The sequence below is a fragment of the Nylanderia fulva genome, unplaced genomic scaffold, assembly GCF_048542155.1.
Source record: "Nylanderia fulva isolate GAGA-0341 unplaced genomic scaffold, ASM4854215v1 Scaffold35, whole genome shotgun sequence".
Classification (NCBI taxonomy): Eukaryota; Metazoa; Arthropoda; class Insecta; order Hymenoptera; family Formicidae; genus Nylanderia; species Nylanderia fulva.
This window is the reverse complement of record NW_028190422.1, coordinates 852532-867568: the sequence shown is the minus strand read 5'-3', so window position 1 is coordinate 867568 and position 15037 is coordinate 852532. Positions and strand designations below refer to the sequence as shown.

Sequence of the window (15037 nt, the reverse complement as noted above, 5' to 3'; positions counted from 1 at the left end):
TGATGCTCCCTGATCCTGGGACTTTTTACTATTTATTTCGAGAATTTTCGTTCAAAATTCAACTAGGAACTTTGTACCTTTATCTCGAAAAATTTTATTGTATATGGATAAACATATTAACTCTATATTAAATATAATAAAATATCAATTTCTGAGTAAAATGTTCTCTATATGTAGGCCAATATTATATAATTAATACACATAGTTCTTAATTTCTCAACTATAAGTTAAAGAACAGTAAAAGCGAGAAAAAAATTAGTGCTGTGATACAACGTGAAAACGGGGGCTTTTTACTATTCATTTTGAGAATTTTCGTTCAAAATTTAACTAGGAACTTTGTACCTTTATCTCGAAAAATTTCATTGTATGGAGAAACATATTAACTCTATATTAAATATAATAAAATATCAATTTCTGAGTAAAATGTTCTCTATATGTAGGCCAATATTATATAATTAATACACATAGTTCTTAATTTCTCAACTATAAGTTAAAGAACAGTAAAAGCGAGAAAAAAATTAGCGCTGTGATACAACGTGAAAACGAAACTGTTCTCACAAGTCCGCCTAGAGACCTAATATAAATGAACTCTCTCTTAATGACTAATGAATTTATCATCAGTCACTAGCCGGCGGAAAATTCGTAGCACTTGGTATTACATCAGGAACGCATCTGGAGACGCCGGTCGACAAAGAAAGCTTCCAATGGAAGCGAGGCGGAATATATAGTCATAGAAAGCTTGTCGGGAGAGAACGAGCCAGTCGGTTCGCGTTAACGACCGAAACGCGCTACAGATGCGTGGTAATTTACAATGATTATCGGCTGGGCCTCGATCCCGGGGGGTGGTTTCTCTCCCCTGACGAAGCGGAGGAAAACGAGGGTGGGGACGACGACTCGCGAGCCGGTGTCGCGTTCCCATGGCTTTCGATTACGTCGGCCGAGCCGCATCGAACCGAGTTTCCCGATTTGTGTGGAACCTGATACCCCTGCGAAGGGTCGTGAAATCAAGATATATTGCGCGGCAGAAACCGAACGGGCGAGCCACCCCCTCGACGCGACGCGTCGCACTCGTCGACGTCGATTCTCTCGTACGCCATCGCCATCAATCGAACGTACGTCACTTTTTCCACCTTTCAGCTATATTGGATCGGTCGCGGTTATGGCGCAATCGATAAATGTGTGCCACGCGCGATGCGATTATCGGGATGGATTTTCCGAGATGTTGTATATGTGTGTATCTCTCTGTGAGATTTTGCCAAATTTTCGTGAGGTAGTTATAGAATCCAAAAACTATCGCATTCAACTTTATTTTAATATTTATTAGAATCTTAAAAAATGTACTAAACTCTTTCTAATATTATATAGATATATGAATAAATTTGCATTGCCAAAAAGTTTATTACAATAATCGTAAAATTGTTTCGAACGTCTAGAAGATGTATCACTTTGATTGAATACTTTTAATATATGTATATCACATGTTTTGTGAACAATCGGAATATTTCCGCGTATTAAATCCATCGCCATCGACAGACACGTCGAATTCCGAATTAGGGTGCCATCAAATTTGTTAGTGCCCCTCGTTAAATCCGCATTCACCCCTCGACCCGCCACTTCCGCCCCCGCCATCCTCAGAGAGTACAGCTAGAGGGCTAATAAATATCAGCCGGGATACACTTGCCCCCTCGAGTTTCTCACTCCGCGGACGACGTCGGCACGTGCGTTAGCGTCCCAACCCAGATGACACCGTTTTTATTGGCGGCAATGTCCGTAGATAGCGACGTCGTGTTACAGCGATTAGTTACCCGTCTTCGAGGATATTGGTCAAATTTCGGGAGGGGTGTCACGTGGAATCGGCTAAATGACCACTTTGTGATCTATATTGTTCCTGATCCTGACATTCAGCTGAGATCCAAATTCTCTAATAAATTGATATGTGAAAAATCGGAGAGAACGATCAATTTTGCGAATCATGATTTTTCATAGCGTGATATATTGCCAGATTAACTACAGTAAGTGATATAAACTATGTGTGTGTTTATTTTACGAATTTTTACGATTACATAGCTTTTAGTTTGAATACTGATTGGAAATCGCTGCGTCGCGTCGGTTTAAATATTTACGTACGTTTTACGTTTAAAGATAATCTTTTTCGTTCGATGTTTTGAGTTCAAGAGTGACAGCGGTCGGTGTATAAAAAATTAATCTAACGCGCCACACGTGACGGTGCAATATGTGCAATCCCACAAAGTGAATTACTGACCGGATACGTCAGTGTGACGTCCACAATAGAACGTGATGTGTTCTCCTTGCTTTTCCTGAACGGAGGACAACGATAGAAATTATTTATTAGCTGTGAGCGCAAGAGCGAGTGCCTATAAGTGACTATAAGCCACCCATAAATGATAACTTATGACGCAAATTATAAATTACGCTACCATCTGCTAATCGATTGCATATTTTTAATGATAATTTAATGCACATGTAGCAGTCGTTGTCGTTGTTGTACGATAATTCTCTGATCACGCATACGCTTCTAGTCAATGAATGTGTTTATTTTAAATTATTTTACGTTTAGTAATAAATTTACTTCATTCACATACGCACAATTATATAAAAGATATATAAGGAAATTATTTTGCTTGCTCTTTGAAATATATGCACAGCTTTACTATAAATAATATTATGTATATAAAATAATTTAATATTGTAATTTGTGCGAAATTTGTCCACTTCCACTCTATATAGTGTCTTTAATCATTTTGCAACGATTCGCGAAAGAATACGACGAAGTGTCATCAAGTATAGTATAGGGCGTCTTAATTCGGCGCTGAGTAAATCGGCGATAATCGTCATTTTCCCTCTTGAATTGACGGCATGTAAATAACAATTTCACATGCCGTCACGAGCCACGGCAGGTGCGATCGAGAAGCGGATCGATCGCCGCTTTTGTACGCGCGCAACTAATTCCAATTTAGCACGGGGCTTTATATGCAGCAGTCGCGGGGCAACGGAAAGGGAACAACGGTAGAAAGGAGGCGAAGGTGACAATAAGTTGCTGGCTCTTTGCCCTGGAACCCGATAGTCGTCGGTCTGTATGTGTGCTATAAGAAACTAAAATTGAACCGTGCGATCATTTACTTGTCACAACTTTAACGCGTGCGAGACAGAGAAAATGATTCCCACTGTTTGCAAACTTGCTCGTACATTGTATTGAAAGTGAATGTATCTTTTATCGTCCCGTGTACTTGTAACTTCTTCTTGTCGGTTTAAAAACACCCAGACGATATACGTATATGCAAGCGTGTATTTAGTTCATCTCTCTTTGCCACTGCTGCTCTACATGTACAGTTTATGATTCGATTATCTTTTATATTTAGCATTACACACTAAATTTTAAGAGAGAAATTGTTATTTTATCAAGCAATTTTCATTCTGATTAAATATATATGTAATAGATGATCTTATAATTTAGAATTTTAAATGATCCTGGAGCTCACAAACTCTTTAATTAATAAATTTAATAAAAAGTTAATAAAGAGTAAAGTTAATTTATCATATAAATTAATAAATTTAAATAAGTTAATAAATTTATATAAATGTATATTGTATAAAATACATATATGTAAAAGAAATGTATAAAAAATTCATAATTTTCTTGTAAGGAAATTAGGAGATCTCGTGTTAAGAGCTATCAACCGACATAGTAAAAAAAGATGTGATTATGACTGACATTTCTAAATTTCTTTTGACAGTACAGCAACTACATGTACAGTTATTTCTCTGCCTAATGAATTCACGCTTTCATTATTAGACTGCTTCGTTGATTATAACTTGTACATTTGTAATCTAGACTCGAGATACACGTGACAGAAAATTAACAATTGTCAATGGCACGAGCCAGGCCAATGAAATGAGGGTGACAACGCAGATCCATTGACATTTGACTCCACTTGGCCGAAATGATATCCCGAAAAATACTTCGATCTAAGTGATTAACCGCACTCCAGTCGCGTGAGTCTGCTCTCGGATTACATAGGGTACTTCATGCAATTGATAAAATTTCAGCTGCACCATCTGCAATATTTATTTTATAGAGAAGTTGCCCAATTTATGTGGTAGTCTCTCTATAGATTAATTAAAATTATAGAAACGTTTGTGTAACGTGACTGTAAGAGACTTTTTTATTCCTAAAGTTGTCAAACTAAATGAGAATTCTAATGAAAAAATAAACGTTTAGCTTTACAGCTGTGATAGTGATAGCTTGCATCTATACGTTATATCTCCCGAAAAAAATATTTTATATCAAAACAATTAAAATTCTATATAAAAAAACTATTAATCTCGGCTCGAATTATTGTGTTACAATAAAAATAAAATCTCGACGGCAATCGGAGCCTATGCGGATGACATGCACAAAATTAATAAATTAAAATTCTATTTCAAAAAAAGAGCTATTTTTTCCTAAACAAATCTGTTCAGGGCAGTTTTCGCTAAACCAACAAATGGAAGGAAGTTTCTTCCGTCATCAGTTTTTTTCCTGCCACGCATTTAACGTATGCACGCCACATTTTTGATACTTGATCGCGACGACGACGACGCGGTCGCGTGAAGGCAGGCGTGGAAAAGAGTGCATCGTGCAAAGTGAAGCGAACGTTACGAAATGCGCAGCTGCCGATGTGCCCGGTCGATCCTGTATGTACACATTCGCAAGCGATGATTTCCTGTCAGAGGACTGGGAATATCCCACGTATACATAAATCCACTTATACGCGGTCGCGGCCTCGCCTCGACTGCGCGCTGCAACTGTCGTGACAGGAAGAGAGGGTTGCGCGCCTCGCTCACTGACATTTATCGTGACACGAAAATGAGGTCGTATACGGCCAGAAGTCAAGAGCTCTCTCGCAGAATATTTGACGCAGCGGAGCTTATTCTCTTTCTCTCTCTCTCTCTCTATCGCGACTGTGTCGCGATCAAGATGCATGTAACCCAACGTCGTCCGATCACCGTAATTGCATCGCGTCGCGTTTTCCCGGGTGTTCGTTAACGTAATCGTGAGGATTTGCGCGGTATACGTTGCTTTGTCCTCCGCATGCAAATATCTCTTACGTAAACTCGCTTCGCACAAGCGAATTATTATATTAGTCATTGCAAATAATATTAATAATCTGACTTTGTTGACACAAATTCTATCTCTCATACTATTTCTGTAATTATTATTGAAAAAAATACACGTATATAATTGTTTTCGATGATATAGAAATTGATGAATACCTATCCTATATTTCAACCAAGAAAAAATCAACTTCCATTTTAAAGATTGCGCCATTCTAATCAATGCTGATAATCCTGGGGAACTCGATTTCGATTACGTCAGACAAGTGTGAAAGTATACGACAGATGATCAAGAGGCATCCTGGCGGTCGGAAGGGAGGAGAAAGGGCCTGAAAATTTCCGTCCCAGGAAAATACGGAAAAATAAGCACGTATACGTGTCTATATACGCGAGCACGTATGTCGTGTTAAAAGGGCGGAGAAGAGGCCGCGACGAACGGACAGATGGCTCCCACGCCGAAACGAGAGCGGCACCTTGATTTGTGGTCGAGCATTTTTCAAGCCATTTGGCCGGGGCCGCCTATAATTTCCGCCGTTGGCCCCGCTCGCGCTCGCGTGTTTTTTCCTGCTGCCTTCTGTTTATTTTCTTAACGGCCGAAATAATAAGCGTCCGCACCGACGCGACGCAACGCGCGGCCGCATACATACATGCTTATAGGTATTTTGCACTCGCGAGAGAGAATAAGCGGTAAACCGCGCGCACGCGTGTGCATACACACGACAATGCGGCACGCGAGGAGTCGCGGGACCAGGCCGCTGGTAACGGTCCGTTTCCGGTCGAAGATGATCGGCGCTTATTTCGCGGTCGCCGCGAATCACCTCGGCGAAGACGAAGAATGCGATTCGATTATATGTATCTTTCTGATTTCTTTGCCTTAACCCTTAGGTTCACGGAGACTTTCATGATTTATCATGCAAAATACTATTATGCAAAAAAATATCCATTTTAGAAAATTCATTTCTTATATCAAACTTTTTTAATAGCATAACGAAGTAAATTTATCAATTGAAATAATTTATTTAAGAAAATATTCCATTATAATATATGAAAAAAATAGCAATCTGAGAACTGGACACTATATATGGTAATGACATAAAGAGACATCGGAGCCTATTTTGCGTCTCGACAATTAAACGATCTTGACGACTCTCGAACGTCAAAGTGCAAGCTCTGTTCGACGGCCTGAAAATGACGAGGTCAACGACATCGTACACAAAAGCGCCCCCGTATTCTCCATTTCTGAAACATAATTGCACATTGGGTGGTGCGTTTGCTCTTCGCTGCCTAGAAGAAGCCTCGCGCATTCAAGAGTGCTCCATTGATATCGCAGTAGAATCATTCACGACGCATAAACATCTCGTATTACACCGAGCACCGAGTGGCTCGGGTCCGCGAAGAGCAGAGTCATGGTCGCGTATGTAACAACTCATGTGTTGCATAGTCATTCGCAGTTCTCTCTCTCCCCCTTCTTTTTCCTTCCCTCAGCCTTCCTTTCGCAACACTCCGGCATTACCCCACGTGTATAATCACGCCGAGGAAGAAGGCCTCGGCGCGTCTCACACTGTCCACACGCAGAAAATCGTGTTACGTACTAATTAACGTTTGGACATGGTGTAGGTACGCCGTGCCGAAGCTTCATTGCCTCCAATCAGGCTAATTGTATTGCAATGCCGTTTTGTACGCCGCTCCGTCGTATCTTTCTCCGCATCCTCTTTACGTGCGTGCACGCCTCGGACCGTCGATTATGCCATTTCCGCTGATAATCAAGCGTGGCGCTCCGCGACCCACGGATATGTATACCTACTTCTCGTTTTTCTCGTGTTCGCGATGTTACATCAACAATCGTTTGCAAATGACTTCTAGCAAAGTAGCGAGATTTTTATTCCCGTCCATTTATTTATATTTCATCATTTTCGAAGATCTAACATCTGCAAAGTTCTATAAAATTATATATGTGTATTTCATTGTTCTGTGCAAAAGTAAAAAATGAAAAATCTCTAAATCTCATGAACAGACATAAAAAAATTTAATGATCCGCGAATTTTCGGAAGTTTATAATTCGGAGGGAGAGAATCACGTACAAAAATCTTAAAGGTGCGGAAGATTGATCAAACACGAGCGATTTAAATTCGCGCGACGTGCGACGTATTTTTTTTTTCGCAGAATGCATACCTCACCGCGCATATTTGTAAAAGTTTTTACATGGAATCGCGGTGAAATGCTGTCGGAAACGAAAAGATACGTCGAGCATCCAGCATCCAGATGTATTATAAAAAGAAACAAAGAGACGGGCTTTCGAGTATTATTGGACCGAGCCCGATGTCCGATTGCCAATAGTTCGCATCTGTTCCTGTCCTGTCTGCCGTCCGCGGATGCTCGACGTCCGATCTTGACCCGAAAGTTACCAAACTGATACACCCGGATTCTCCTATGCTGATACCAATAACTTGAAATTTCTTTCGTGAGCGGAATTTTAAAATGACGAGGGACGGGCAATTCGGTGATTCGGCGATTTTATTGCGACGGCATTTATCAACGTCTCTCTCCGAAACGAGTTTCGTTACGCTAGCAATTTGCAATTGAACAACGCGCGTCGTTCTGGAAAAACCACGCGCGTTAATTAATTTTTCGGGAGATCCAAAAACGGCGCGTTCTAAGGATGATACACGTTCGCAAGACCAGCGGTCTCCTTCGTCTCGTGGGAATGGAGCATGACGATTTAGATCAGGGCGACTGCGCTCGACACGATCCGACGCGTGGCACCGCGACGCTCCAGCGTAACAGCATTAATCCCAGGACACGAGATGCACGGCTTCCCTCTACCTAGTGTTCCCTGATTTCTCTCCCTTCTCCATTTCTTCTTATTGCTTTTAACTAGAAATTTAATAGAGAACAAGAGCGAGTCTAACCGAATCTAGGGGCTTTAAATCAAGCTAACTCGTTTACATCAAGAGAAGTTCAAAGCTTTCATATATTTTTTAGCACCATATGTTTATACCATCTCTTCGAGTGGTTGTAATATTTCCAAAATAAATGAATTACACGAAATTATTTTATTATACAATTTAGATTCTGCGAGTTGATATGTAAGAAAAAGAATATCGAATTATTTCAAGTGTAATTTTTAATTATAAGCATGTTAATTATAAGGGAATCCCCGATGTGAATCCCTATATATATTCCTCTGTCTCATGTCCCCTCTTACAAATTAGAGATAACACGCGCACACGTGACCGTCTCGCTCTCTCGTTTTCCTTCACACCGACTCGTATGTATATACATATACATCCACTGGATTCGCAAACAACCCCGTAAAAGAGATCGCTCGCTGCAACGACCGAAGGAGGGTGTCGAGAGAGCGCGCGTCTTGCACACGCCGACAAATTGTTTGGGCCGAGTCAGTTAGTCGCGCCGCACAATGGAGTGGTACTCGGCAGAATCCCTACAATCGCCCTCTGCCTGTGCCTCCCCCCTCGTTACAACGCATTACATTTATCTCTCATCCGCGCCGCATCCCTTCGGCCGCCACCCTCGGCATCAAGAACCCGACGCAACGTCGCTATGGCAACACGCGGACTCGCAGAAGGCGCTAGATCTCTCAAAGTCTCTCCTCCTCCCCCATTTCGTTTTGATTCGTTGATCAGTTCCCTAATGAATCATTTTTCAAAAGGTGATTAGATGCGTGCGCAGACGTTTGAGCTTCCAGCTGACGCCGGCGCGTCGGAGGCTTTAAGACCCAATTAAATGACCGCTCGCTAGAAAGATCGCTATTAACATTAATCAAAATGATTGATATAAATTGATCCAATTTATATATAATATATCTCTCTTATTGTTAAAACAGAGTTTCTTCAAGTTATCATTCAATAAAGTCAGAGAAGTATAGAGAGATAGATAAATGTAGGTACACTCCTCAAAATAATTAAGGGATCCAAAAAATTGTCCAAAAAATAGGCAAATTTTAAATAGCTGTAACTTTGTTTTGAAAAATGATAATTTAAATTTTTAAAAAAAGGGTTTTACAGTTTGAAATCTGTACTTTCGAAAAATTATAGCTTTTTTCATTTTCTTCAATTCGCGAGTCACTTTACGTAATTTTATTTTTCGAAGGTTTTTCAAAGTTTAAACAAAAAGGAGAAAACTCGCGAATTTCTTCGTTATTTTCTTCTATTTCTAAAAAGTTCACGAGTTAAACAAAATTCAGTCTTTATATCATACTACAGAGCAAAGATTCAGCTTTAAGAATCCATTCTTAAACTTGCTGTACGGCGATTTTTAACGAAGTTACGAACGATCAAAGTAAAAATGACATTTTCTCTTCAATTTGCGATAACTTGATAAAAAAAGATCAAAATTTAAATTTTAAAAAACGATTTTGCAGGGAATACTTCAGGCTTTAACATAAAAATGTCAAAAAAATTGTTAAAATTTTTTTGTGTATGTGCATGTCTACAAAGTGAGAAGAAAATTTTTCGTCGTTTTCTGTATGTACAAAATATCAGAATTGAAGAAAATAAAAAAAGCTATAATCTTTCAAAAGCAGAGATTTCAAGCTTTAAAGTCCTTTTTTAAAATTTAAATTATTATTTTTGGAAACAAAGTTACAGTTATTTAAAATTTGCCTATTTTTTGGATATTTTTTAATCCCTTAATTATTTTGAGGAGTGTATATATCGCTAACTTTTCTGAATTTATATACATTCGTAAAAGTTAGCTCATTCTTTATTTATAATAAAATAAATTTTCGTCACTTCTCTTAAATGTGTCGTATATAAATTTAAATCCATTTTACTTCAATATACATATATACCGTGTGACGAGTCATGACACTCGACGAATGACGATTTTGCTCGAGTTTTGTTTTGTCCACTCTGGGATTTCTTTTACCTTCGTCTTTGAGATCTCTTTACAGGTATTTTGCTGCGATGTCGAGAACGAGGGAGCGAAAAAATGGGCAGTAACTTTTGTCGTCGTGGCAACACGGTGCGGCACGTGTTAGCGATAGATTCGACCTTTTCTTTCCGAAAATGCCTGATTCCCCGTAAAGGAAAAAAAACGGACCTGCGTGAGCCACGCGACAGAACATTCGCAACGCCGATAATAGGGACCAGCTACTGCTGGTGGTCTTTCTTAACGTCGTTGGTGGTCGCTGGCTAGTTGGTTCATTGTTTGCGAATCTTGCGGAAACCGATGCATCATTATATCGATTACACCGTCACACCGATTTAACGCTTGTGACAAAAAAATTGCGTTAAGGAAATTTAATTCTTTTACGCACGAATCTGTTTTAAAAGAAAAATCTAGAGCTTTGATTAATTATTTCAATTTAGTTATTTGAAAATTTTCTCTGGATTAAAATATTTATCTATAGCTTTGAGAGTACGATTACTTACACAAAATATATCTCTTTCTTTTTTGTTTTTTTTTTTTAAGAGATGCTATATAAATTTTTATTAGAAATGACTATTTTTTATAATCAAAATTTAACAAAAATTGATCAAGTTTGTCTTTTGATCCCGAGTTATATACGATAATCGATAACGATAGGAGCATATTGTGCAAGACAGATCGACAGAGCATTCTCGGTTACATCTTCGCGGTGTGTTTCACATTAAATATTAATATATTAAGATTCTGCGCGATAACTCGTCGCTCTGAAAATAACGACGGCGACGTGGCCCCGTTTCCTCGATTAAAAGGAAAAGGTAGCAAGAAGGGAATCGCGAATTATCTTTCGGACCACGTCGTTTTATCGTCGCGGACGCCTTTTCGAGCACCTTTCAAAGGTCGCAGGTCAAAAGTTTCGGGGTCACGTACTTCTCTCCGCAAACGCGGAGAACGTACGTGACGTAGATAGCTTTCTTCCATTTGGCGCTCTCTATACGGCCATCTATGTCGCGATCAGATAGCGAAATCCGCAATTATTTCATAAGAGTCCCTTCGCGCTCGTCCCCCTATCCTCATCCTCTCTCTCTTTTTCTCTTGCCGGAGCCGCTTCCTTTCTTCGCGAGTAATGATGGCGGACCCTGTAATTCGCGCGGCTTTTAGATTGCCCGCGGCCGTCGCTTCTACAGTGGACCGCTTAGGCAGGTGCCGTGATTCGATCACTCTCGGCGTTACATTTTTTTTTTTTTGCGCGTCTTACCGTGACGCGTGTGAGTCCGGAGAATGTGTACAAGATGTCCCAAAAGTCATCGCCATGCGCTTCTTCTCCTTTCAGAGATTCTGTGAAAACTATTGAGTCGCCGCGGTAACTTCAATTACATTCTCTCCCTTCATGTTTCTTATTTTTAAATCTCAATGTCTTCATAATTAGATCAAAGTGAATTAGTTTAATATTATATTTGACCAAAGAATTTTTTCTAATTATTTCTCTATTCGTTTCGAAGTGTTTCAAGTTTTCGCGTACGGCCTAGTACGGAAAGTTAAATGTCTCCAGCAACAATTGTTTGACTTTTGATATCTATTTCATTATCTATTTTGAAGGAGAAAGTGCGCCTTCCAGAGGACACCTTGTATATAAAATAACGAGCATTAATCAAATCGCCGCGGGGATTCGCGATTGATGTGACAAGACTCTTGCTTAAATTGCACCGGAGAAATCCGGCTTCGACGAGTAGATATATCTTCAACGACGCTTAATATCAGCTCAGCGTCGTCATAATGACCGAAGATAAGATCGCATATTTTTTATTCACTTCTAATTCTCGATCGTGTTTGAAATCAATTTTATAATTATTGTCTCATAATCAGCGTCTTGCTATTCTGAAAATATGCATAATTGGGGTGTAATTTTTCGAATGTACAATTTTTTAAATTCTAGTAGAGGGAATCGCATTTCCGAAATATATTTTTATTCAAATTAATTTAATAGGATATAACTCATTTATCAAAATAATTTAGTATATTAATGTAGAAACTGAATCCTAAGCACGGCACCTAAAATATATAATTTATCTTCGTTCAAATTATAAAGCTGAGAAAATCTCAGGTATACACACGTGGCAAATGAAAAGTTGATATGATGAGGTGTGCTAAAACGAGAAAGTTCAAAAGATATTGTTGTCGTCTCTCGCTTGAATGATTCGTCACTTGTCGCGATTCAGCGATGGCGAAATTATATACACATAACGGGAAATTTAATTCGAACATCTATCTGGCGCAAGCCAAGTATGTACAACGAGAAGAGACGTGATCATGAGAAGAGATCATGAAAGCTCATTGTCGGATTAAGAAGTCGGCCGAGTTGACTGCGCGAGCAGGTGCAATCTGCCTGTCAGGCCTCGTCTGCCTGACGTCGCACGAATTCTGCCATTACAGCGGATGCCTCCTGGTCTTAACGAGCCCAATTATACTTCGCTTAGGGTGATCCGCAGAGTCGATGATCGCGACATGGACGAAGTACGAATTAGGGCTTCTGGAGAGTCAGTCGAAAGTTCAAACCGCTCTCTGCTTTCTCTGTCACTGTCCCTCTCTCTCTCTCTCTTTTCGACACGGAGGAAACGCCCGGACTGATCGTCGTCGTTAGCATGTTGTTGTAGTCGGGACGCAATTTAACGATCATTTTCACGTTCGCAATTTCATGCACCTTTCCGTCCCTCCTAATGTCTTCATAACGCACGGTCCGCGTGAAATCCATCAACGTCGCTCCTACGTTTTATAACGTGACGGTCGCGTGCGCTGCCCGCGAGCGAATTGTGCTCGCCGCCCTGATGTGCTATAGTTTTTAAACGAGCTGCAAAGAGAGTCACCTGGGCGAACGCGACGTCAGGATGTCTCGCGCGACGTCGAGTCCCCCACGTTTTGGATCAAGTCGAGTTGCGAGGCGGTTTCGTCACGCTTTCATGGCTCAATTACGACGCTTGTAAAAGAGGAAAAAAAACCGCGGCTTTGATCTCGAATCTTCGTGATCGGGCTCGTGCAATTATTCAGATAGGATCTACGGCGGCGGCGGTTCATAAACGGCGAATACACCAATTTCTGTCGTGGCGTGTGATGTCGATCAGAACGTATTATGTATCTCGAAACGATCATCGATCCCGTTAAACGGTTACAACAATTGACATTTACGACCGTATCCCCTAAACGCGCTCGTGTAACGCAATCTCGGTTTAGTGTTGTTCCGTTCAGTTTAATCAATTAATTAACTTTGTAAAAATCTAATTGTCATAAATCATGAAAAATCACATAATATGTAATCGTTGATGAAATATATGTCCGTATAATAGAAAGTTTAAAGCTCATATTTTTTTTAAAGATTTATACGATAATGTGTAGAAATTAATACTTACAGAGATGACTCTATTCGAAATAATTATCCTCGGGACACTAATTTCAGTGAGATCTCGGAGCATCCTTGCCCTCTGATCTCGAGATTTCGGAGCTGCTTGTTGAACCTCTAACTCCGTCGCTCTTCTCGTTGGACACATTGATTCCTCGGTTCTGTTGTGGGCGGGTCCGTGTGATGTCGAGAGATCAGTCCGGATCTCCTTTTCTCTTCTTTGTCGATCTTGTCTTCGAGTTCGCCGGAGCTCGGCTCGCGTGCAATGGAAGACCCGCCGTTCCCATTATCCGTAATTATCATCAAGTCCACGTCTCTTTCTCTCTTTTATCGAGAAACTCGCAAAGACGATGCGTCGACAAGGGTTTGAATAAAAAAAAAAAATTTTTAACCGAGACAGAAATTTTCTCTCACTTCGTGGAGCGAGTTTTAGACTCGGTCGTCGAAAGATCGCGTTTCTCGACGGCTGTTAACATTCTTGGGCGCCGCTAATGATCACGAGCCGGTTACAGGTTTGTAAATTCGCACTGTTTTGGCGCCGATGACTCGGATTATTTAGCACGACACTTGTCTCTCGATCCGTACACTCTTCGAGATTTTTATCCGCGCCAGAGAGAGAGAAAGAGAGAGAGAAAGAAGGAAAGACGAGTGATAAAGGACACGCGTGCGCGATTTCATTAGTCAACGCGCGCGAGGGTCGAATTTTTACGACAGAAAGGAACCGGTACGAATCGTTCGGATTCCAAACACTTGTAGATCGGCCTGGGATAGTGTCAGGCCGGACGATAACCCGCCTAATTATCGACCACGTCGTAGGAAGTCGCCCGGTATACGTTATATGGTGTCGAGATGGACGCGCGTTGGAATTTCGGTAGAGGTACCTTTTACGCGAAGGCGCGCAATTTATTAGCCGCGAGAATGTCTCCCTTTCCCGTTCTTTTTCCCCTTTTTCCCCGGACCTTTCCTCTATCGCCTCTTCCCGGGAGAGATTAACTACGGACCTCTTGAAACGTGTTTGTAAATCCTTCCGCGATAGGGATCAACGCGCGCGCCGATTTAGGCACATTTAGCCCTTTAAATTCCCTTCGACATCGGTGCCTCCCTTGCTTCCTCTTCTCTTCTCATTTCCATCCTGAAATGTTTCATTAGATTAATCTATTTTTTTCTCAATTATTTACGATATATTACGTTTAATTAAATTAATGTAATAAATTTTTTTATTTAATATTTTAACTTTTTTGTCTAATATTTTATGTTTAAAATTTTTTTCTACAAATAAATATTAATACACAGAACTTAATTAGCTCTTATTGCCTTTTATATGTATATATATATATAAATTTTTTTACTTTTAATATTCCATAAACAAAAGACATTTTTCGGTTTTGCAAGAATATTCAAACTAAATTTTTTTTTTAATTTGAAAAAAGGAGGAAAATTAAATTAAATATATAATTAAATTTTTGGATATATTATTTTTCTCGCTTAATTTTTCGGGAAGAAAGCGCGCGCGTTTCGTCGAGGAGGCTGATCCCGATTTCGCAGGCTACCGGAAGTCGAGGAAACGACTGACACACGGTCTGAACGTATCCGCCAATTCCCTTGAGCACCGAAACGGCTAACTGAGACGTTCGAATCTTC

General features: G+C 40.1%; 1 protein-coding gene across 1 annotated transcript in view; it reads right to left on the bottom strand.

Annotated features, from left to right (window-relative positions):
* Nucleotides 1-13985, bottom strand: part of LOC114934946 (uncharacterized) — a 65918-nt gene extending 51933 nt beyond the window's left edge. Inside the window, exon 1 of the mRNA XM_029307662.2 lies at nt 13407-13985. The gene's annotated coding sequence lies outside the window, so the exon portion shown is untranslated. The remainder of the gene's footprint in view (nt 1-13406) is intronic.
* Nucleotides 13986-15037: the final 1052 nt, after the last annotated feature.